The sequence below is a fragment of the Bos grunniens genome, chromosome 9, assembly GCF_055505025.1.
Source record: "Bos grunniens cultivar Pamir isolate PY7600 chromosome 9, Bosgru_T2T1.0, whole genome shotgun sequence".
NCBI lineage: Eukaryota > Metazoa > Chordata > Mammalia > Artiodactyla > Bovidae > Bos > Bos grunniens.
Genome location: NC_141173.1, coordinates 21,156,904 through 21,182,960, shown reverse-complemented (window position 1 = coordinate 21,182,960; position 26,057 = coordinate 21,156,904). Strand labels below are relative to the sequence as shown.

Below are 26,057 nucleotides of genomic sequence, written 5' to 3'. Positions count from 1 at the left end.
AAAGTAGGCTTACTGTAAGTGATACTTAAACACAGCTTCCTTAAACCACTTATTTGCACCATTTTTCTTCAGAAAAAAAGCAACCTTCCCAAAACTGACTAAACAGACATCACAGACAATCCATAACAAAGAAGCAGTAAAACAAGATAATCAAGATAAACAGTAGGACTTACACAAGTGACTGGTTTACACATAAGTAGCGAAAAATAAAGGTGTTTGTATTGTTTTAATGCAGTAGTTATAAGTAAGCACATAGAGAGGAAAATGCGTGTGTGTGTGTGTGTGTGTGTGTTAAGTCACTTCAGTTGTGTCAAACTCTTTGACCTCATGAACTGTAGCCTGCCAGGCTATTCTGTCCATGGGATCCTCCAGGCAAGAATACTGGAGTGGATTGCCATATATTACCCTAAACCCCAGGTAATATTTATCACAACTCAGATGCATCTTAGGGAAGAGTAGGGTCTGCAGGTGGTTAAAAGGTGAAAACAGCTCTTCTACAAGATCTGACAAGTGTGTTGTTAATTTAAGAGTGCAACCCAGAACCTATAATTGCTTCTGAAAAGAACTGGTAGCAACTGAGCACATTAACTGCCACCAAATATCTGCTAAAAGTGGTAATTAGCATCTTAAGGCTCATGGAAATCAAGACAGACATCAGATCAGCCATGTAACATCACAGTAATGTTTGCTGGGACATCAGGCCATCTTAGCCTTGTCTGAAATTTTTTCTAATTAAATGCACCTGCTTAATAATCTAAACTGCTTGTTTCAGAAAAGCATGAAGAATCAAAAGTCCACACTATCAGGTGTTTTTAAAAACTAAGGTCATTGGAATGTTTGCAATCAAATACTAGGTGTCATGTCTCCAAAAATAACCTACTAACAAAAAGGGAGAAGTAACTAAACAGTCAGAATGGTCATCGCATAATCCATCTTCTAAAGCCCTAATGTAATCTTATCAAGAAACCACCGAGCATCTATTTGCTATTATTTTAAACACCTTTTCAACAGATTGTTAGAAGAGACCTTCAGGGCCTATATTTAAAAGTGGATTATTACACTCACAACAGAAAGAAGAGTCAGGTGACAGCTGGTGTCCAGTCTGGAAGAGAAGAAAGAGAAAAACAATAATGAGAACATAAAGGGTGGTTGAAGGCAGTCACCCGTGACGGTTACTGAAAGATCCATCTTTTGTCAGAAAGTCACTCAGGTCTATATCAATCAGCTGAAAATTCCAACTTCCCAGATCCCTCTTCAACTTCCACACTGCTGTTGTTGCAGCTTAGTCACACTAAGCCACATCCGACTCTTGGCAATCCCATCGACTGTAGCCCACCAGGCTCCTCTGTCCATGGGATTCTCCAGGCAAGCATACTAGAGTGGGTTGCCATTTTCTCCTCCAGGGGATCTTCCCAACTCAGGGATCGGACCCAGGTCTCCTGTGTCTCCTGTATTGTAGGTGGATTATTTACTACTGAGCCACCTGGGAAGCCCTTAACTTCCATGAGACTATTTCATATATGCCAGTGCATACATGTAACTGGAATTTTATAGGAAATATACACACGAATGTTACAGACTAGAAATTGCATCTTGTTGACATGGTGTTTGAATAATAATATTTGTTTACATACACTGCTTGAGTTTTCTGTTCAATTACATTTGGTACTTCATTTAGCATAAAGGTAGATGAATATTAGTATATACTCAACATCATTAGTTATTAGGAAAGTACTAATCAAAACAACAATGAGATATTCTGCAGAATGGCTATAATTTAAATAAAACAAAATCAAATAAAACATAAAATAAATGTAGGGGAGATTATGGAGAAATTGGAACATTCACCATCATATATTGCTGGTGAGGATGTAAAATGGTTTGGCCACTGTCCAACTGGACAGTTCCTCAAAAAGTTAAACATAGAGATACCATGTGACCCAATTCTACTCCTATGTATATAACCAAGAGAACTGAAAACATGCTCAAATGAAAACTTGTACAAGAATGTTCATAGCAATATTAAACATAATGTCAGAAAGTGGAAGCAACTCAAATATTCATCAACTAATGAATGAATAAATGAAATTTGCATACAACCGAATATTATTCAGTCATAAAAAAGTAATAAAGTATTGATACATGCTATAGCTTGGATGAATCTTGAAAATAGTATGCTAAGTTAGAAAGGCTACATATTACATGATTCCATTTATATGAAATGTCCAGATTAGGCAGATCCATAAAGACAGAAATTAAATTTGTGGTTGCCAGGGGATGTGGGAGCATTGGCTATAGAATTTATTTTAGGGGTGATAGAAGAGTTCTAGAATTAGGGCAATAGTAGCATAGTATTGTGAATATACTAAACACCACAGGAGTGTACATTTTAAAATGGTTAAAATGGTGAATTTTATGTTACATGAATTTTATGTCTATAAAAAAAGAGGAAAACAAAATATGTGCATTTTGTTTCCATGCTATCATTTTCTAAGTCCACTGTGTATAAATGTTCCCACAGATAAATGCATTCAAAAAGTCAATCAACGTTCATCTCTCTGCACTGACAAGCAAGATTGCTTCTAGATACTTCATGATGTTTCAATTTCCAAATGAATATACTTTACTGAACTTTATAAAACAGTTAAAGGGATATAATATAGATATAAAACATTTAAAATAGAATGTGTTACCTACATAATAATCTAACATGATATTCCTATTATTCTTGACAAAGGGCAAACTTCTCAAATATTCCATACTCTTAGAAACAGAGGAAAAAATATAAAAATCATATTCGATAAGATATATGAAAATCATATATGATTAGATATTAGACTTGTATAATATAGGTCTAATATCTAATAGGTCTAATATAGGTCTAATACAGTTGGTCAGTATTGATCCTTCTATATGATAATACCTTAAAGGATAGCAACTCAGAATAGAATTTTCTAAACAACACACTCCAGTTCCCCTTCTTTAGAGAGGTAATTTGTTTCCTTTAAATTTTAAATTGTTTTCAAAAAAAAATGTTTTTAAGGATTTTATTATTGGATGTTGTAAATCTTACTAAGACAAAGAATGAAGCATTAAAACGTACTTTAGAGTTAATGGATATACTTGCTTAGCTAACAGCTTGAATTTTAGAAAAACAAGAATACTGATTACTTAACAATTTATTAACAAAGGCCAAAACATTACCCTCCTTTGTGCTTTTAAAAATCATTGATGAATAGAGTTATTCACATGATCAAATGAATAGAAATCCAGGGTTACAATTGTATGGCATGCTGGTAGTGAAAAAGTTGGCTTAAAGCTCAACATTCAGAAAACGAAGATCATGGCATCCAGTCCCATCACTTCATGGCAAATAGATGGGGAAACAGTGGAAACAGTGTCAGACTTTATCTTTTTGGGCTCCAAAATCACTGCAGATGGTGACTGCAGCCGTGAAATTAAAAGACACTTACTCCTTGGAAGGAAAGTTATGACCAACCTAGATAGCATATTAAAAAGCAGAGACATTACTTTGCCAACAAAGGTCCGTCTAGTCAAGGCTATGGTTTTTCCAGTGGTCATGTATGGATGTGAGAGTTGGACTGTGAAGAAAGCTGAGCGCTGAAGAATTGATGCCTTTGAACTGTGGTGTTGGAGAAGACTCTTGAGAGTCCCTTGGACTGAAAGGAGATCCAACCAGTCCATTCTGAAGGAGATCGGCCCTGGGATTTCTTTGGAAGGAATGATGCTAAAGCTGAAACTCCAGTACTTTGGCCACCTCATGCGAAGAGTTGACTCATTGGAAAAGACTATGATGCTGGGAGGGATTGGGGGCAGGAGGAGAAGGGGACGACAGAGGATGAGATGGCTGGATGGCATCACTGACTCAATGGATGTGAGTCTGGGTGAACTCCGGGAGTTGGTGATGGACAGGGAGGCCTGGCGTGCTGCGATTCATGGGGTCGCAAAGAGTCGGGCATGACTGAGCGACTGAACTGAACTGAGTATTTCTTTAACTTCTTCAGGATCACCAAGCTCAGTCACCCAGCAAACCATCCCAATTTTTGGAGAGTACCCTGACCCATGGATAAACCGGGACACACTGTTCTCCCATCACCTCAGTAACGTCCCTATTTGCCGTATGCTTTCAATTCCATTCACCATTGCAAACAAAAGAATAAAATACTTAGGAATACATCTGCCATATGCTTTCAAATCAAAATTGCTTCTCAACTCAAGTGGCAACAGAGTGACAAGAGAGTGCTTGGGTCTGACTCTCCATTTGCTCTTCTGAAAGACAATCCATTTTAGAGCCCTGGGATATGTCTTTTATCTTGCTTGGCTTCATCAGAGTCACTTTCCTTTGCTTCCTGCAAAGAACTTAAGTCATGTCTCAGGACTCACATTCAGAGCATTTTGCAGCAGTGCAACTGGTAGAAATGGCTCTGGGCTTGCTTGGGGCTGTGGGGGAGAGCACAGGTTAAAAAAAAAAAAATGCCAGTTTTGGTTGAACCGGATTCCTTGTAACACTGAGCACTCAGGACACTTCTCTGAGGCCTGTGTCTCACAGCTACCAAATAAGGAGCTGATCGTAGAGATGCTTTCTTCCAGCTCAAAAACTGGACAGTTTTATGAATGAAAGGGAATTAAGAGGACAGGGGGGTATGGTATGACGTAGACTTGCTTGGCCAACATGACTTCAAAGACTTGGAGGAACTTTTGTGAAGGAATTGTGGGGCACTCAGCACTATTGCCTTCTACCACCGAGAGGATTCAGCTATGAGCTAATCTGCTGAAAGCTGCTGCGAAAGGGCGCCTGGCCAACAGGGCCTGCTGCCCCAGTTGGAGGCCTTACCCACTGAATGAAGTTGCTGCCAGTAAGGGGCCGCTGCCTCAAAACCTTGCTGGGATCTTGCCAACAGTTACCATTTCTAGAAGGGTGTCAGCCCATGGTGACTTTAGCCAGCTCTGGCCACTTTAGTGTGAATCACTCTTAAAATCTGAAGGAGAGAAGTGACTGCCGGCTTTTGGCATACATTTTCTGAGAAGAATAACAGAAATTTCATACCAGAAACACTTTGTGGGTTTGATTCTGGGAAGATGTGTGCAACGATCTGTGGATGTCACCAGTCCCTAGGGTCCCAGTATGCTGTGACCAGATGTTTTTCTCAGGTGGCTCACAATCTGCAACCATGGGACATCATGGCCACTGGAGCACAAGAGAAAAATCAGGGTTGGTAGAAACTGTCACACCTTCTAAAGAAGAGCCTGGGGAAATGGAAGGAGAAGTCTGCCCAGAAACAATGAGCCAACTTGCTCCAACAGAGAGTATTAGCCCCAAGGAACACTTAACTTCTAGAAAATGTGTGTGTGTGTGTTAGTTGCTCAGTATGTCCAACTCTTAGTAACCCCAAGGACTGCAGCCCACCAGGCTCCTCTGTCCATGGAATTCTCCAGGCAAGAATACTGGAGAGGGTTGCCAACCCATTTTAAGGTGATCATCTCAACCCAGGGATTGAACCCCAGTCTTCTGCATTGCAGGTGGATTCTTTACCATCTGAGCCACCAGGGAAGCCCCTAGAAACTGTGTAACAGAATGGAAATAAACAAATGGTTATTCAGGACACCAACTAACTCAGGTTCTGCTGACCACATAGTCGGAGAAATTCTGAAGAGTGAAAGATGTTTTGGAAAGTAAGTTTTCTCAAGTTAACTGGGACCCCCAGAAAGCAAGAATCCAAGAAAAGGATGTAGTACATTTTAGACATGTCTCCTGTACATTTCTCTCTTCTGTTGTTGTTCAGTCGCCAAGTAGAGTCCAACTCTTTTGTGACCCCGCTCCTCTGTCCACGGGATTTTGCAGGCAAGAATACTGGAGTGGGTTGCCATTTCCCCCTTCAGGGGATCTTCCCTACCCAGGAATCAAACCTGCATCTCCTGCTTGGCAGGTGGATTCTTAACCACTGAGCCATCTGGGGAGCCTTCTTCTGTTGTTAACTTACTCCAAAGCCCCATTGAGGTATATCGATGAGCAGAAGGCTCATTTACAAGCCAAAGATAAAAGTGTTTGTCAAAGTAAATTGTGATATTACCTATGAGGCCAGAATAGCCCTACTTGGAGCTCATCAATAACTTTTGAGTCAGGTTTAAAAGACCAAACCGAAGAAAGAAAGACAAAAAAGAGTTAAACAGCAAGCAACAAAGAAGAAGACGGACAGATCTTTGTCTCTTCCTTATTTCCAGCTGCTGAAAATGAGTAAGAAGGGATAAAACAGACACATATTTGTAAGTAAAACCTACACATTAACACTAAGGGATTTCTAAATATCGGAAGGAAAGCTAAATGTCACTCACCCTGAATATTATGTTTTACCACCAAAATTCAAGTTATAGGAGTTCCTTCAAATTGAGGCAGCACAGAAAAGAAAGTATTTTGCCATAATCAATAACCAGAGTGCACTCTCATGTAAGTATCATAAACTCCCTGCACTCTATGCACCTGGGTAGTAGGCTCACAGGAACCGAAATAACTAAAGCATGATTTCTAAAACTGTGCTCTATAAAAATTGGTTCATTGAACTATTACTAGATGCTTCACAACAGTCTCTCCACTGGCAAAAATAAGTTGAAAACATTCACCTCCTGCAGGTGTTCAATGCACATTAGAATTTTAAAGACTTTTAAGAAGTCCTGCATTCAAATAACTTATTTATCTTCATATAACCTAGTGTTTCTAAAAATTATTTGGCCATGGGACCATTTTTTGTTTAAAATGTTCTGGTATAGTTTTCCAAAGAATATAATTTAGAAAATATATATCTATAAAAATTAATGAAGCTGGTGTAAAGGCTAAATTTTTAACAACTGTAGACAAGGAGATTTCTTTTTCAGTTTGTATATGATACTAAATACAAGAAAATTACAACTTCAATCCAAGCTTTACTGAAGTTGTCTGCAATACGGCATCAGGCAAGAAACAAAGTGCTAATTCTGTTTCGGTCACTCACTAGCTTGTATGTTGGACAACTTAACCTCAATGACTTTCAGCCTTCAAAACTGAGAAAATCAGATGCTCAACATTGCTAATTATTAGAGAAATGTAAATCAAAACTACAATGAGGTATCACCTCACACTGGTCAGAAGGCCCATGATCAAAAAGTCTACAAACAGTAAATGCTGGAGAGGGTGTGGAGAAAAGGGAACCTTCCTACACTGTTGGTAGGAACGTAAATTGGCACAATCACGATGAAGAACAGTATGCAGATTCCTTTAAAAACTAAGAATATGATCCAGCAATCCCACTCCTAGGCATATATGCAGAGAAAACATAATTCAAAAAGATACATGCCCCCAGTGTTCGCTGCAGCGCTGTTTACAATAGCAAAGGCACGGAAGCAACCTAAATGTCCGTCAACGGAGGCATGGATAAAGAGGATGTGGTGCATATATACAATGAAATATTACTCAGCCATGAAAAATAATGAGATAATGCCATTTGCAACAACAGGGATAGACCTAGCAATTATAATGAGTGATGTAAATCACACAGAGAAATAAATATCATATGATATCACATATATGTGGAATCTAAAAAATCATACAAATGAAATCATTTCTAAAACAGAAAGAGACTCACAGACATAGAAAACAAGCTTATGGTTACCAAAGGGGAAAGGTAGGAAGGGAGGGAGGGATAAGTTGGGAATTTGGAATTAACATATATATACTACTATATATAAAATAGAGTGTCAACAAGGGCCTACTATATAGCACAGGGAACTCTACTCAACCCCCTGTAATAATGTCTATGAGAAGAAAACCTGGAAAAGAATGGATATATGTATAATCGAGTCACACTGCTATACACTGAAATTAACACAGCACTGTTAATCAACTATACTCCAGTATAAAATAAAAATTAAACTAAGAAAATAATTTTTAAAATATTGATTTCTCAGCAAAAAAAAAGACTGAGAAAATCATTAAGAAAGATATGTGTGTACACAGAAATGTAAGTTGGTACAGCCACTATGGAGAACAGTACAGAGGTTCCATAAAAAACTAAAAATAGAGCTGTCAGGTAACCCTGCAATCCCACTCCTGGGCATATATCTAGAGAAAAATATGGCCTGAAAATATCCATGCACCCCAGTGTTCATTGCAGCACTATTTACAATGGCAAAGACATGGAAACAACCTAAATGTCCATCAACAGAGGAATGCATAAAGAGGATGTGGTGCATATATACAATGGAGTATTACTCAGCCATTAAAAAGAATGAAATGAGGCCATTTGCAGAGACATGGATGGACCTATAGAGTGCCATGCTGTGTAAGGTAAGTCAGATGGAGAAGGAGAAATACCCTATGGCATCCCTTATATGTGGAATCTAAAAAGAAATGATACAAATGAACTTACTTGTGAAACAGAAAGAGACTCAACAGAAAATGAACTCATGGTTGCCAGGGGGAATGGATGGTTGGGGATTTTGGAAAGGGCATGCACACACTGCTATGTTTAGAGTAGATTAGAAACAGGAACCTACTGAATAGCACATGGAACTCTGCTCACTGTTACGTGCCAGCCTGAATGAGAGTGGGGTCTGGGGGAGAATGGATATATGTATATGTACGGCCGAGTCCCTTCGCTGTTCACTTGAAACTATCACAACAGTGCTAATCAGCTACACTCCAATACAAAATATTCTGGTGTTAAAAAATAAATAAAATAAAATAATTTTTTTTAAAGATATGTGTGTACATAATTTAGCTCAATGGGCTTCCTTGGTGGCTCAGTGGTAAAGAATCCATCAGCCAATACAGGAGATCTGGGTTCAGTCTCTGGGTCGGGAAGATCCCCTGGAGGGGTAAATGGCAACCCACCCCAGTATTCTTGCCTGAGAAATCCCATGGACAGAGGAGCCTGGCGGGCTACAGTCCATGGGGTCGCAAAAGAGTCGGACAGGACAGAGCAACTAAACAAAAGCAACAATTTAGCACTATATTAAGCACATACTAAGGACTCAAAAACAGTTTGTATTCAGGTAAGAAAATCAGTGGGTAGCCAAGAACTAGATTCATGAATAAAGAAAAAGTCCTACACAGAACTAGGACAATTTCCCTAAGAAAGCCCATTTGTCCAGTGCCCAATATAGAAGAATTCACACTGAACAACAGACCTAGAGGCAGGCATGCCTAGATACTCTTTACACGTATTAACTTATTTATGTAACACTCCAGCAAATTTTTTGAAACAACTGTGTGTTCCTAAAACAGGCCAAGTTTTTTCTTGACCTAAAGTCTTCATACTCCAGCAACATCATGGATGGACCCTGAAAGCATTATGCTAACTAAAATAAATCAGATAGGGAAAGACAAATATTGTATGATATCACTTATATGTGGAATCTAAAAAAGCCAAACTCTTTAGAAACAGAGAGCAAAATGGTAGTCACCAGGGGAAGAAGGCTGGGGTTTGGGATGAAAGTGAAAGTGAAAGTCACTCAGTTGTCTGACTCTTTGTGACCCCACGGACTATATAGTCCATAGAATTCTCCAGGCCAGAATACTGGAGTGGGTAGCCGTTCCCTTCTCCAGGGGATCTTCCCAACCCAGGAATCGAACCCAGGTCTCCCACATTGCAGGCGGATTTTTTTACCAGCTGAGCTACCAGGAAAGCCCAGGGGTTTGGAATCCAACCTGTTTAAGGATACACACTTGCCACGAGTAGTCAGTAAGTCCCGGATATCCATTCCACAGTGTAGTGAATATGGGCAACGGTATTGCCTTAAAATCACCAAATTGCAAAAAGACTGGAACTTAATTATTCCAACAACTAAAAAGAAGTGATAACTGTGTAATGTGTTAAAGCCTTAATTATACACTACAATGACAATCTTCTTATATAAATGGATCAATTTTTTAAAGTCTTGATCCTCACATGTATATATGGCCTGTACCCTCAGCTCCTTTTAGGACCCTTATCTGTGAGTCACCTAGCCTCTGAGGTCTTCCATGATAACTTAGTATAAAATTAACAGTCCCTACCCTACCCACCCTAAAGAGCAATGTCTGCTATTCTCCACAAATATTTTCTGACATACTCCATATCGACTTGACATTTGCCTATCATCTGTTTCCCCTACAAAAACATAGGATCTATGAAGGCCTTCTCCGTTTTGTTCATCCCTATGTCTTCATCTCCTTGAATGGCTCCTGACCCATAGTGAGAATTCATAAATATCTGAATAAACAGTATGAAGATAAGTATCTTCTCTTCACCTCCTTTCATTAGTCTTCCAGGGACAAAAGTAAACACTCGATGACATTTCTTAAGTCATTATTGTTATTCTTATGCTCCGTTTTTTTCTAAGAATGTTTTAAAGTGTCAAGATGATATTTAGAGCCTTAAATTTAAAATACAAACCTATGACATTAATATACAATTTAGGCCTTATAAATTATGAAGTTATTCTTGATGCTTTTACACCATGCAGTGCACAAAGCACACCATTAATTAACTCAAAAACAGTTTCCTGAATTAAAAGCACTTACTCTCATCAATTCCCTTACATTCCTTAAATTTGAAACAGAACAGTGATATGGGGCTTTGTCTTGAAAATAACTAAGCTTCTCTTTATCCTATATAAACTTGTAACTCTGTGAGTTAAATCAATATTTATAAACAAACTGCCCCATGAACATGGCTTATTATCCCCTTACCTAGAGAACACTTTGGCCTTCAGTCAGGCTAATATCTCACCTGCACTTCTTCCAACCCTTCTAGCCAGCCATTCTTGGCATAGATTGGGTTCTATCAAAGAGAGATTACCAAAATTTTGCTTAATGTAGCAAATACCCTCCCCCCACCCAAAATAACACATAAACATTAAATATACATCTATATCATAAATAGATTTAAAATATCTAAATAAGGGCATTTCTTTTATACACATTCACACAGAATATCTCTGTCTGGATCAAGAAGCAGGCAGTTTTCACAATAACTAGTGTGGTACTTGATGAAATGTCCCTGAAGTGAAGTGTGAGTTACTGCTCTTATCCCATCAAACTATAGTTCTAGTCTCTGGCTTCAGGAACCAAAAAAAAAAAAAAATGGAGAAGACATTCTGGAAACATTCCATGTGGTAGAGAGAGAGAGAGAACTGCTAATATGTGAGAATCAAGGCTGCAGTGTGTCTACCTCCTTGGTGTCCTGAAGCCTCAATAAAGATAGATTCTGGTCCCTGTCAAATGAAACAGGCTGGCTTTTCTGTTTATTGGCCTTATGGGCCAGCATCCACAAGGCCCTCACTCCTTCCTGCTGCAACGCAGAGCTTGAATGTTCATAGGGCCGAGTCCAGTCCACACACTCACTGGCTCCACGTTACAGAGTATCAGGGAGACCAGGAAAGGGTCTGACTTCTAAAATGTATTACTGCCATTTTTCTAACAATTGAATAAGACTATTCAATATCCTACCCTGGGCATAATGAGCTAATTTACAGCACATACTAGCCTGGTCCAGTAATAGAGAAGAAAAAGTAAAGACAAAATTTCATTCTTTTAGCTGTCTGAGAATATTGCCCTGCCAAATGAAAAATACCTCCTAAGTTCAGGGCATTTTGTCTAATGCCTATATTTTTTGTTTATATGCTCAATTTCAATATGTAATTTAGAAATCTGAAAATCAGGCTCAGGTCTTTTGTTCTTACTCTTTTGTGCCCAGAGTAATTCATGTTGTTGAAGTCATATTTGTCATTACTTGGTGGATTTTTTTGTTGTTGCTAAAGGCAAGCCTCTTGATGAAAGTGAAAGAGGAGAGTGAAAAAGTTGGCTTAAAGCTCAACATTCAGAAAATGAAGTTCATGGCATCTGGTCCCATCACTTCATGGCAAATAGATGGGGAAACAGTGGAAACAGTGTCAGACTTTATTTTTCTGGGCTCCAAAATCACTGCAGATGGTGATTACAGCCATGAAATTAAAAGACGCTTACTCCTTGGAAGAAAAGTTATGACCAACCTAGATAGCATATTAAAAAGCAGAGACATTACTTTGCCAACAAAGGTTCGTCTAGTCAAGGCTATGGTTTTTCCTGTGGTCATGTATGGATGTGAGAGTTGGACTGTGAAGAAAGCTGAGCGCCAAAGAATTGATGCTTTTGAACTGTGGTGTTGGAGAAAACTCTTGAGAGTCCCTTGGACTGCAAGGAGATCCAACCAGTCCATTCTAAAGGAGATCAGCCCTGGGTGTTCTTTGGAAGGAATGATGCTAAAGCTGAAACTCCAATACTTTGGCCACCTCATGCGAAGAGTTGATTCATTGGAAAAGACTCTGACGCTGGGAGGGATTAGGGGCAGGAGGAGAAGGGGACGTACAGAGGATGAGATGGCTGGATGGCATCACCGACTCGATGGACATGAGTTTGAGTGAACTCCGGGAGATGGTGATGGACAGGGAGGCCTGACGTGCTGTGATTCATGGGGTCGCAAAGAGTCGGACACGACTAAGTGACTGAACTGAACTGAACTGAAAGGCAGGTTATTTTTTTTTTTCCCTTCTCTAGGATCTTCTGTTCCATGGTTAGAGTACTAAGGAAATAAAGCATCAGAATTTTTACTAGAAAATATACTCAAATCTAAATTCTAAATATGTAAATATGAAAGTATTAGATTGAAAGACAAATCCTGGTACATGACTACTAACCACATTCATAGTAAATAGTATGTATTGTAACCTGGCTTTATGCCAGGCACCTGCCAGGCCACCTCACATAAAATAAACTTACACTTCATACAGGGCCTTTCTCGCCAGACATTCCTGCAAATATTCACTTAGTTTGTATTTCCATGTGATAACTGGAAGGCAAGTACTATTTCTCTTTCATTTACATAAAGAAAAATTGTGACAAAGTTCATATTTTGCTTCTGATAAATTCAAGTAACAGCTTAATGTTTCAAGGAAGTCCAGTGCCTTTATACACTTCTACTTTTCCCTCATAAAATATATTCTATGAAATTATATTTACCAAGTATTACCAAGACATCTCAAGTGTTTTCTCATACAGTATCTCATTGGAACCTCACAATCCCTCTCCAGTTTGAACAGCAATATTTTGCCCATATTCCAAAAGTAAGCATAACTCTATTTTTGTGTGTGTGTTAAACTTTTTAATCCATTTGTTTGAAGTAGTCTTTCAAAGGCCCAGTTAAGCTGTAGTTTTCATATTTGTTTAGAATAAACACATTTATAGGGTATCCAGAACCCCCGTGATCCATCACATAGAAAATACTAGCACAGATGGAAAATGAGCTCTATTTTGATAAATGAATATATTTGCAGGAACATGGAGTTACAAAGAGTCAGACATGACTTAACGATTGAACAACAACAGGAATGCATGCACATTAGCAGATGTTCTTCAAAATTGCCACACTTGAAAATCTGCTATTTATTGACATTTCATTTTCTATTTTTCTTGTATTTGTCAGTTTTGTAAGATGTGATATATCATTAGTTATGACTCCACTAATCTTACATTTATGTTACATTGGATGAAGAAAGAGTTGGCCTCTTCTTTCACCTACCTTTCCTTCCTTCCTTTTTTCTTTCTTTTCTTCATTTTCTTTCTTCTTACATTTTCCCTCTCTTTACTTCCCTCCCTCTCTCTTTCTGCTTTCTTTTTTATAATTTTTAAAAGTTTTTTGCTTTGACTTTTTTATTTAATCTTTATCTTATATTGGAGTATGACTGATTTATAATATTGTATTAGAGTCAGTTGTAAAGCAAAATGAGTCAGTTACATATACACATCCATTCTTTTTCAGATTCTTTTCCTATATAAGTTCATTACAGAATATTGAGTAGAGTTCCCTGTGCTTTACAGTAAGTCCTTGTTGATTATCTGTTTTATATATTCTGGTGTGTATATGTTAATCCCAAACTTCTAATTTATCCCACCCCAACCTTCTTTGTCAAAGTGACTGATCTGAGTTTCACATAGCCCCAGCTCTGGCCTTCCAACAGGTATCATACTCTTTCCTCCATATATACTACATCGAAAACTTGACTCTTTATTGTTCTATAAAAATTTAACTGTGTATTGCTCCCATGTCTTAAAATCATCAAGAAATTTTCACTAGACATCAACACCCTCTACTTCTCTCTCTTTATAAGTTAAAACCATAAACACCATGAAACTGGATTTCTAGCCAACATACTGGAACTTATACTAAATTTATCTTTCAAAGCCATCACCTTGAAAATCCTTTGTCCTGTTACAACCATACCTCACTGATCAAAGTATGTTTCAAATGCTTTGGGAATGACTTTGAAAACCAGATTACAAGCCACAAAAGAATGTCCCTTTCTTGACTTAATAGTCACACCCCATTTTTTAAAAAATTAGTAACAGTTTAATCTCTCACTTTCTTTACCAGCTGAGACTCTGTTTTCTTTGGATCTCTCCCAAATGTAATATTTGCACTCAAAGTATGAACATTTTTCTCTGTTAAATATAATTTTTGAAGCTTGCCATGGTCTTGTGGGACAATTCCACAAGAGAAATTACAAGAATGACTTATCCAAAGGCAGGATCCCTGAAATGAATATAGAGGCTGCCAAACTGATGTCTCGGATGGGACTGTCTTTCCCTTAGTTTTGAAATTTTATTAAAAAATAAGTTTTTGAACCTTACAGTCACACATCAAGTATGTATGAGTCTGCCTATACACACGGAGCTTACATCTATTCTACACTGATGTCTAGAAAGGAGGGACTGTTCCCATGGCTGCCTAAACAAAGTCCTCTAGAAATAGTGATTTTCTGAACTAGCGATGCTTCAGTTGACAAATGACATCTGTTTCTTCCCATTAAGCAAGTTTCAGTTGAATCTATCCATTTTCCCATTATGCCATTTTTAAGAGAAAGGATCATTTTAACCCCAGTAAAGCATGTCAATAAATTGGCCACTATCAAAATGCAAAGGATGTGTTATAACACCTTTTTCCTTCCTCAGAAATAATACCTTTCTGACATTTTGACAAGTTAATGAAGCATCTCTTTCCCATCTAAAAAAGTCAGTTGGCATTCTTTCATCAAATAAGTTTCCAAGTGTTTCTTCATTTGACCCTCAAAACACCTTTTAACACATTTTTATGAGTGATGTCAACTGGTATGCAAGCCACTTGGTATATTCCCAGACCCTTTAAAATAATTCCATCATATTGGCTAATCCTAGGGGTCTCTCCAGAGCTAAGTGCACTTGTAAAACTATTCATAAAAAAGAGTCTCTTATTTCTGTCTCTACTTCCTTTAACACCCTGGTTTTATTTTACTTGGACCAAGAAATACATCAAATCTCAAAGCTTAGAATATTGGTCTATTTTTCAACTGCTTCAAGGAGCCTGTTCTCTCTACCCTCATCCTTCTTACTAATAAATTTGATTAAAGCAAATTCCCCTTTGTGAAACCAGAAACCAAATTTTTCTGCTATACTCCCAATGCTTGCATTTGGCTTCAGTCTTCATTAATTAACCACTTGAATCTTTAAAAGTCCTCACCTCTTTTTCCCATATGTATATATTCTTCAAAATTTTCTCAGCAGTTGGTTGAAATGTTTAGTCTTGCTTGAAATTAATTTTCCACTTTTATTGTTCCAATTATTTGGCAGGTTTTAGGTCTTTATAATAAGTCCCCAGAACCCTTTGAACTTGTCATTCTTTTTATGTTTGTGCTTGACATGTTTCCTTAGCAACACTTCAATTCTGCTAACCCTGTTCCAAGAGATTTAAAGAGTGAACATGTCTGGGATATGAATATGACTGTCATAGGTTTTGATGTTTTGATGATCCTCAAAATAGTTTTTGAGTTATGGTTGCAATCAGAACATATACTTTTTATTTCAACCCTATTTTTTTAAACCAATGTGCTTCCTATATTTCTTTGATTCATTTCTAATTCCTTAAGATTTGGTTAATTAATAAGGTCATGGAAATATTACAATAGGAAGAGTCTATCAGTTCTAGAAAAACCAATATGTTCCACAAATCTCACTATTTTAGCTATTTTAAACACATAAATTAATCAAGAAGACTTAATTAAGACTTCAACAATAAATTAATTGAAGACTTCCCTGGTGGCTCAGATGGTAAAGCATCTGCCTACAATGTGGGAGACCGGGGTTTGATCCCTGGGTTTGGAGGATCCTCTGGAGAAGAAAATGGCAACCCATTCCAGTATTCTTGCCTGGAAAATCCCATGGATGAAGGAACCTGGTAGGCTACAGTCCATGGGGTCGCAGAGTCAGACACAACTGAGCGACTAAACTTTTCAAGCCCTGATAATATTATCATTTGACAGGAGAAATAACATCTATTCATTCATTTAACAAGCATTGTGCTGTACTGTGCTTAGTCGCTAAGTTGTGTCCAACTCTGCAACCCCATGGACTGCCACCCGCCAGGTTCATCTGTCCATGGGATTCTCCAGGCAAGAATACTGGAGTGGGTTACCATACCCTCCTCCAGGGGATCTTCCCAACCCAGGGATCAAACCCAGGTCTCCAGAATTGCAGGCAGATTCTTTACCATCTGAGCCACCAGGAGAAACCCTGACAAATACTGGGTTCATCAAAATGTTCATTCAAGTTTTTTCAAACCATCTACTTACAACTATTTTAACAGCATGGAAGACCTCTTACAAACTTTTTGGCCAACCCATTATTAATACGGTAGTATTAAATACAGACTTTTAAAATTATAGTATGCTTTACTGAAATTTTTTCATGGTTTCTTGCAGGTATTTAGACTCTGCTAGTTGGAGAAGGAACTGGCAACCCACTCCAGTGTTCTTGCTTGGAGAATCCCAGGGATGGAGGAGCCTGGTGGGTTGCCGTCTATGGGGTCACACAGAGTTGGACACAATGGAAGCAACTTAGCAGCAGCAGCAGTCTTTGTGAATCCTAATGAATAGGGTTCCTCCTGGAAATAAGTGGGGTGGTGTTTAGTAGTTCTCTGAGGCAGGACTGGTTAACCAACATATAGCACTCCCTTCCTATACAAACTCCTTGACGATTCAGAGAATGACTATCATTTATATGGAGACCAAAATTACAGTTATTAAAAACATGTATATATTTCAAGCCAACAGATCTGAGTTCAAATCTTGTCTGTGTTCCTTACTGTGTAATTTGGGCAGGTGTTTACTCTCACTGAGTCCCAGTTTTCTTATGTGTAACATGAATTATTATGCTAATTAATATATATGAAGTGTTTGGTATGTAGTTGGCACATACTAAATATTTCTTGAGTAAATATTTCAATTAGTACTTCTGAATGCATTAACATTAGAAATTAGATTTTTATCTTCACAAGAACAGCACAAATATTAATGGTTTAAATATTATATAGTAAATCCTTCTCATCCATGGAATTTAGATTCATGAACATTCTGGTAGTAAGAGAATCCCTGTTGAGAAACTTAAAAGCTTACAATAAAAAGTGTTCGGTTTTATCCATTTTGCTGTATTTCGAAGCTGAGATGTTAGCTGCATAAACATTTTGGGTAGTTAGATGCTTTGGATAAAACAATTATCAAAATGTAATCTCTCTTTACTCCTGGTAATATTTCTTGTTCTAAAGTCTACTTTGACATTAAAATACAGTCTTCTGGTTCCTTTTGATGTGTTTTCATGATGTATCTTTTCCTATCCTTTTCTTTTAATGTACCTATGATCTTATATTTAAAATCAGTCTCTTGTAAACAGGACATAGTTGGGTCTTACTTTTTAGTCAATCTGCTTTTTACATGTGATACCATTACAATACATTTATACCTAATCATATAAATATAAACATGATTTGGTTAAAAATCACCATCTGTCTAAAGGTTTCTGTGTCCCATCTGTTCTTTGCATCCTGTTCGTCTTAAATATTTTTTATTCCCTTTTATCTTTTCTACTAACTTATTAGCCATGCTTCTTTGTTTTTTCCTTCATGATGGTTGATCAGAGATTACAATGTAACTCTGTAACCTATCACATGCTGACCTTATGTCATTTATCATTATACGTACTGTAAAAAAAGTTTATGGAGGTATACTTGAATCTCTCTTTTCTATCTTTTATGCTGTTATTGTCATGCATTTTACTTCTACATATGTCATAAATCCCATAATTCATCGCTCTTGACTTTAAACAGTAAATTATTTTTGAAGATTTTTTAAACAAAGAAAAATGTCTTTTGCATTTACCAACTTTTACCACTTCTAGAATTCTCAATGCTATTGCCCTTCCTGCAATAAATGTACAATCCCATGAGCAAAAATTAAAGTTATAAAATTTGTATTCAGACTCAATATAGGTCCACATCTTATCAAATAATCAGATGTCCAAAATACAACATGGTATATGTTGATAGTTGTTTGAGATTTTCAGGATATTTCCAAACCTTTAAAATAAAATCACACCAAAACAAGTTTGCTCACTTGAAGTCTAAAGTAGTTTAAAATAAGCAAGCATTTATTAACCTAGGTCAAATCTAACATTACAGAATCACTGGTGTTTTTTACCTCTAAAAGAGCAGTGAGAAACGGTCCTTTTCATCTCCAAGGAAATCCAATTAGTTTCTCACTTTCTACTGTTCAGAACAGCAATATATGCCGTCATTCTGATTCTAATGATTTTTTAAATTATCCTCATAGAGAGACAAGGATGAGTCTGACTTCCTGTATCCATCCCCTTTCTAAAACTTAAGAAGTCAAAAACAAGAGAAAATCTGTTTTCTTCTTTAGTTACCCAAACTATAAAACAAAAGCAATGCTTTCTGTGAAATAATATCCTATCAGCCAAATAAATTGACCAAATTGGCACCTGCTAATATGGTGGTCATGATGGTATATACTGCACACTTTCAAGTCTGGGTATTATTTGAGACATTCAGTACCAAGATCAATTTTGTTTTCCACCCAGAGCTTTCTGGTATTAAAAATAGTTATATAGATTTCGCTAAATAATCAATGAAATAATAGTGACTTAATTATATCCTAGTGAATTCTGATCATTTTATGGTAGAAAATAAGTTGGAGATTAGGGTGAGGAGACTCAGGTGATAACCATAGAAACACAGCACAATATTTCTAGCACCTAATTCCATTGCAAATATTAAGACATATGGTGAAGCTGTTTTCAGTCAATAATTATTGACTCAGAGCCCACAGTGCTCTGGGTGCTGACAAACACCAGTGAACAAGACAGACAAAAATCCCTGCCCTTAAGGAGATTTTAATTCTAATTTTTACAAAACACAAACACAAATCCTTCTCTCTTTAACATTTCACAACGCATAATGGAACGTAACCAGGGTAACCATGTCCCAGTCTGAAATTTCATCCGGTGCCACTTAGGAATCTTGACATAATGAAGGGAAATAAATCTTTTTAGACCTGTGCTTGGATACATGAACAAACTAGATACACTCAACATAGTAACCACCTTTTTAAACCATTCACAAATCATAGATCTGATTGACGTATTTTTTTCTACTCCACTGTGCATGAAAATAATAGAACTGTTTCCATTACTGAAAGTTCAGGTACATGGACTGGTTTTAGGGCCAATGGTAGTGTGGAAGTGTGCCGAGATATGTTGGAAGGTTGGTACCCAAACAGGTGGGCACCTAATATTTAGATGTGGTGAAATGGAAATGTCATGATAATGGAAACCAGAAGATTTGCCACATCTTAGGGAACTCTTAAATTTGGGGTTTGCATGAACTCATTCTTTTTTTAAAAAGTTCTAAACTATAGTCATGCTGCTGCTGCTGCTGCTAAGTCGCTTCAGTCGTGTCCGACTCTGTGTGACCCCATAGATGGCAGCCCACCAGGCTCCGCCGTCCCTGGGATTCTCCAGGCAAGAACACTGGAGTGGGTTGCCATTTCCTTCTCCAATGCGTCAAAGTGAAAAGTGAAAGTGAAGTCGCTCAGTCGTATCTGACTCTTCGCGATCCCATGGACTGCAGCCTTCCAGGCTCAACTCTAAAACTGTGACTCTAGATTCCCTGGGCAAAACCTAAAGTTCCAACTCCTGATCTTTACCTACAGGGTTCAGAAGACAGTCCTGTACACTAAGAAAGGAGTAAACAATGAGGGTAAAAGATCAATAGTCTCAGACATACTCGTCTTTCCACCACTCAGTTTCTTCCCAGAGTTTGTGTATTTGGAAGGTCTGATCAAAACACAAGTTGCAGGATTAGCATGTGCTAATCCTGATGAACTGAGGAAGGAAGGGGGTTAATGAACAGGAGGACATGGCAGGGAATCCTTAGAATTTCGATGAGGTAAGCGGAAGGCTGCAGGGTACCATGAGGAAGTGGGGTGGGCAGTGAAATTACGGCAATGACAAAGCAATGATATGAAATTAAAAAATGACTGCTCTTGGGGACTTCCCTGGTAGTTCAGTGGTTAAGAATTTATCTTTCAATGTAGGGGACAGGTTTGATTTCTGGTTGGGGAACTAAGATCCCACATGCCCTGGGGCCACAGTTCACCCCACAGGAACTTCAACAAGAGCAGCCCTGAGTGCCACATCTAGAGAAAACCCGTGTGCCACAAATAAGACCCTTGTAGAGTCAAAAAAAATTTTAATGGATCAAAAAAAAAAAAAAAAGCAGCTCTTATCATAGCACCCTCTTAAGGATCCATAGCACCCTCTTGAGGCTCTATGGTACTTCCCAGGTTCCATCAGACTCCCTCCCAGTGACTATCAGTGTCATCGTAGTATATATCCTTCTCTAATATATATAATTAATACATATAATTAATATGTATATATTAATATACATATTCTACCTGGGAAAGAATTTAATTAGTGAATGCTTACTAGGTATTAGTGATTAATTATTAATCCCAAGAGATTGTGCATTTTAACAGTCATTACCTTCACTTAAAGGGTATTAAAGGTGGAAAAGACTTTAATTTACAAAGAACTGAAGCCAAATTCATCTTCCTGCCTGTCCACCTTGTTGTCACACTACTTTCTGCCACACTGGTCCTGACACTCTCTGAAACAGTCCTTCTTGTACTACACTGCCTCCAATGGAGACGTTCCCAGCAACAGGAGAGGTTGTCGGCGATAATTTGGAAATAGGAAAGTCTTTCCAGTAGTCTTAAACATTGCCTGTAGATCATCATCTTCTTGACTCACACATTAGACTTCTCTGAAAAATCAGACTAGAGCACACTGAAGCAGTATCTTTAGCCCTGGATATAAAAACTTACCTATAAAACCAAGTCAGTCTGTCGTTACTTTAAATATCTTGCTAAAATTTTGGATAAATGGTTTTGATTCAATTATCTACCCTTACATTGTTTACTACAGTCTAAGTTTGCCAAATGCGTCCCATTCACCAACTTCTTTGTCTCTGAACACAATCACATGAGATAGTTGGGGAATTACGAACATCGGACATATCACTCTTCCATATAAAAGGTATGGGTTTCAAGAACAGTACTTAACTCCCTGGTGTTCAATCATACCTCTACCACAATTACTATGTGATCTCAAACACATTGTTAACAATCTCTGTTTCTCAATTCATTTGTAAAAATAGGGGTAAAAATAATACCTACCTATTAGTGGGAGGGATTGGGGGCAGGAGGAGAAGGGGACGACAGAGGATGAGGTGCCTGGATGGCATCACTGACTCGATGGATGTGAGGCTGAGTGAACTCCAGGAGTTGGTGATGGACAGGGAGGCCTGGCGTGCCACAGTCCATGGGGTCACAAAGAGTCGGACACGACTGAGCAACTGAACTGAACTGAACTGACTAGTGGTCCTTGGGGATCAAATGAATTAGTGCAAGAATAGTGCTTAGAACAATGCCTGATACCCAATAAGCACTTGAGAAATGATACTTGTTGTTAATATTATTATCATTCTCACCATCTCACCACCACCACCACCATCATCATCACCATCATTATCTTCTGAAGTTGTATTTACTCTGAGAAAATTAACCATATGACCACCAAACTCACCTCACTTTCTGCCCCTGTAGATATAGTCATAATGTTGATTTTCATGGCTAGTATTTCCCTTTGTCAGCAATTATTTTCCTCTTTTTTTGCACAACTGATTTCAAGAAACGTTGAGCTGTTTCATGAAACTAAATGAATTAAATCAGTCATCTTAATATTTGAAGTGGAAGCATGTTCAAAAGGTGTGTGAGAACTCTCTCTACCATGAATGAAATACAGTATTAAAATACTTCAGGACTATACATTACTGTTATAGAACATACAAAAGTTTCTAAGTAGCCTTGTATTTGGGCTTTTATTCTTAGCCATAATATCCTTGTTATATGCTCTTCATACTAGAATGAGTAATATATATATTTTTTAAGGCTTCAAGCAATTAGACCCAAAACAATAGAAAAATTCACTAAGTTTATGACTCTAGGACAGTAAGCTAACACCAATAACTCAACATTAGCTCCACCATAACAATGGTACCAATAAAAATTGTCTTTATTTAACAAAACTAGAATTTGAAAAACAAAACTATATCAACTTACATTTCCCATTAGGGCTGAAAGATTTTATAGGAACTGTTTGTTTTATTTTTTTCTGATTTTTTGATGTTTAACACAGTTAAAAAAGATAGTTACCAAAATATATTTTTTTATGAAGGACAGGTAATATGATATCATATGATAATATGTTATTGATAATATGATAATATAATTGATATAATATGATAATATAATTGATAATATGATCTAGGAAAATCCATTCAATCAAATCACACTTTATGGCCCATAATCTAAATACTTCTATTTTCATCAAAGACACATGTCTGGTATTAGCCCCTTTTCCATTCTTAACCAACAACCTTTATAAATTATCTAAGTAGTGATCATAATCTCAAGGTCAGATTATTTTGTCTGCATATAGTAATAGTCTTTTGAAAACCACCTCCTTATTTTAGGTTGGAAAATGCACATCTTCTCAGTTGAAGAGAGGGGACATCTTTCTTGACCGCTTTTATCTTCATTTGACAATCTGAAAACAAAACCAGCGCCTCTTCCTATTAATGTAAATGCCTCTGATGCCTATTTTCTGGGTACTTTTCAGAAAACCTAATCTTGAAAATGGTGTCTTACAATGACTATCAAAAGCCAAGAAAAGCAATATTTATTAATGTTTGAGAGATGCCAGTTGTCAGTGCCACCAAATGCTCTAAAATCTGTCCTTGGATTAAGATTAACCAGCAAGTAGTCCATTGCCCACTTAGACTGAACTACTAATTTGCACATATTTCCCTTTCTCCTTCCTAACTTATTGGCTTCTACTGAGACGTAGTTTAAGAAACAGCCTTCTGAGAAGTACTTTTTACCATCAGAATGTTGAAGAGGTTATTATTTAATACCTGACAATAAGCCTTCATGAGGAGAAAGGTAGAGAATTTGAGGCAAGCTGCTCAAAAAAACTATAATCAGAGTAAATTCAAGACAGCACCACAGCTTTATATAGAGGGATTCATGTCCCCAAAGTCAGACCCTCTAGCTTTCCTAGGTGAGGAAAACATCCATCCCAGACTTCTTCCCTGGTCTTAAGGTTCCACCACACTGGAATCTCCCTCTGGATTCATTTTCTACTTAGTGTCCAGTCTGCCCTGTGGGCCTTCAGCCATCCTAAAGAATTATCTGGAGAAAGTCTTCTATTTTTGTAAATCTCACTCTCTTCCCAGGCTCAATGTCTCATCAATTAAAGCAGGTTCTATTTTTAAATGAAGTGGATTTCTTACTATAATACTATAAACGTATTTCTGACCCAAATGCCAGTGTCTATGGCCCCAAGGCAAATACCACATTCCTAGAAGTTTTATTGCCCTGTATATTATACTTGTAACTTTTCTCAATCCAATGCTTTTTTTCTGGTTCACTATACCCTAACTTTTTCCTGGATGTCCCATAGTAATCAGAATGTTTTGATGAAAATAAAAGTGTGTGAGTGTGTACATGTGTCTATCAAGAAAGAGTTAACACAGTATTTTTGAGGTTGCTATCTTTGGGAAAGATTGAAGGCAAAAGAAAAAGGTGGCAGAGGATGGATGAGATGTTTGACTACCATCACTGATTCAACGGACATGAACTTGGGCAAACTCTGGGAGATGGTGAGGGACAGGGAGACCTGGGGTGCTACAGTCTACAGAGTTGCAAAGAGTCAGACATGAGCTAGCAACTGAATAACGACAAATCTTTGGAAGGATCTGTTTGCAGCATTGGCCTTTGGTTGGTATCTGGGGACTTGGCTTTTGGAGCGCTCCATACATTAATAAGGCTATCTTGCTCAACTTGGGCACTGTACCCTGTTGCACCAGGCTGCCATGACTGTACAAAAAATGTGATTCATGGTAACTACCTACTTTTCTTCTGAAATTTTGGTACTACGGCTGGTTATGTCAGCAACGCATACCTGTAAGACTTGCCCCAGTTGGAAACTGTGGACTCTCGAGTCTCAAACAAGCTTCGCTGGACCAAAATACTGCAACTATACTGCTGCATCTCAGTACTGGTGAAAGGAATGTGTTGGGTGTAATCCCTCCTAAGAGGAAGCATGTTGGAACTCTGCATCAGGTTCCTCCAGACTACCTAGTACATCCTTTTCTATTGATGATCACTGTTCTAAAACACACTCGTGAGTACCTCTGACTTTGCATCCTGTGAGTATTCCCAGCAAATCACCAAACATGTGGATGGTCTTGGGGCCTCTGAGTTATATACAAGAAAATTTTAAAAGAGTTTAACACATACTGCATGAAATATATATGGCAATACAGATATCAGAAAATACAGGAAAGGAAAAGGCAGGCAATACATATACAGGAAAAGATGTTCAGTGTTATCAGTCATTCAGTTCAGTTCAGTCGCTCAGTTGTGTCCAACTCTTTGCAACCCCATGAATCGCAGCACGCCAGGCCTCCCTGTTCATCACCAACTCCCGGAGTTCACTCAGACTCAGGTCCATTGAGTCAGTGATGCCATCCAGCCATTTCATCCTCTGTCATTCCCTTCTCCTCCTGCCCCCAATCTCTCCCAGCATCAGAGTCTTTTCCAATAAGTCAACTCTTCGCATGAGGTGACCAAAGTACTGGAGTTTCAGCTTTAGCATCACTCCTTCCAAAGAAATCCCAGGGTGATCTCCTTCAGAATGGACTGGTTGGATCTCCTTGCAGTCCAAGGGACTCTCAAGAGTCTTCTCCAACACCACAGTTCAAAAGCATCAAATCTTTGGCACTCAGCTTTCTTCACAGTCCAACTCTCACATCCATACATGACCACAGGAAAAACCATAGCCTTGACTAGATGGACCTTTGTTGGCAAAGTAATGTCTCTGCTTTTGAATATGCTATCTAGGTTGGACATAACTTTCCTTCCAAGGAGTAAGCATCTTTTAATAAGGAAGTACAATTAACACCACAATGAGATACCACTATTCAGCTATCAGACTGGCTAAAATTTTAAAAACTGACCATACCAAGTGTTGTCAACTACTAGCAGTGAGCAAGTGAAATCTGAAATTAAAAACACAACTTCATTTGAACTGGTACCCAAAAAATGAAACCTAAGGATAAATCTAACAAAATAGGTACAAGATCTGTATGTGGAAAACTGCAAAACTCTGATAAAAGAAATCAAAGCACTAAATAAATAGAGAGAGTCCATGTTCATGGATAGGAAGGCTCAATACTGTCAAAATGTCAGTTCTTATCAATCTGATCTATAGATTCACCACAATCCCTGGAAACGATGAGAGAAGACAGAGGAAGGCAGGAAGGAGGTGCTGTCAAAAGACACAGGGACACTCTCGAACATGATGAATATGCTCACTGTCTCCACTGTAGTGATGGGTTTCCCAGATGTACACATATTACAAAATGTTCAAATTTTACACTGTAAACATGTGCAGTTAGTTATACATCAACAATACAGAGGACCTTCCCCAGAGGCCCAGTGGTTAGGACTTTGCCTTCCAGCACATGTGGTGCTGGTTCAAT

General features: G+C 37.9%; 1 long non-coding RNA gene across 3 annotated transcripts in view; it reads right to left on the bottom strand.

Moving 5' to 3' along the window:
* LOC147365665 (uncharacterized) overlaps positions 1–26,057 on the bottom strand; it is a 319,969-nt gene that overhangs the window by 240,075 nt on the left and 53,837 nt on the right. Inside the window, exon 4 of one of the 3 annotated variants that reach the window (XR_015132295.1) lies at positions 1,066–1,102. The exons of the other annotated variants lie outside the window; for them this stretch is intronic. This is a non-coding gene — a long non-coding RNA (uncharacterized LOC147365665). The remainder of the gene's footprint in view (positions 1–1,065; positions 1,103–26,057) is intronic. 3 annotated transcript variants of the gene reach the window in all.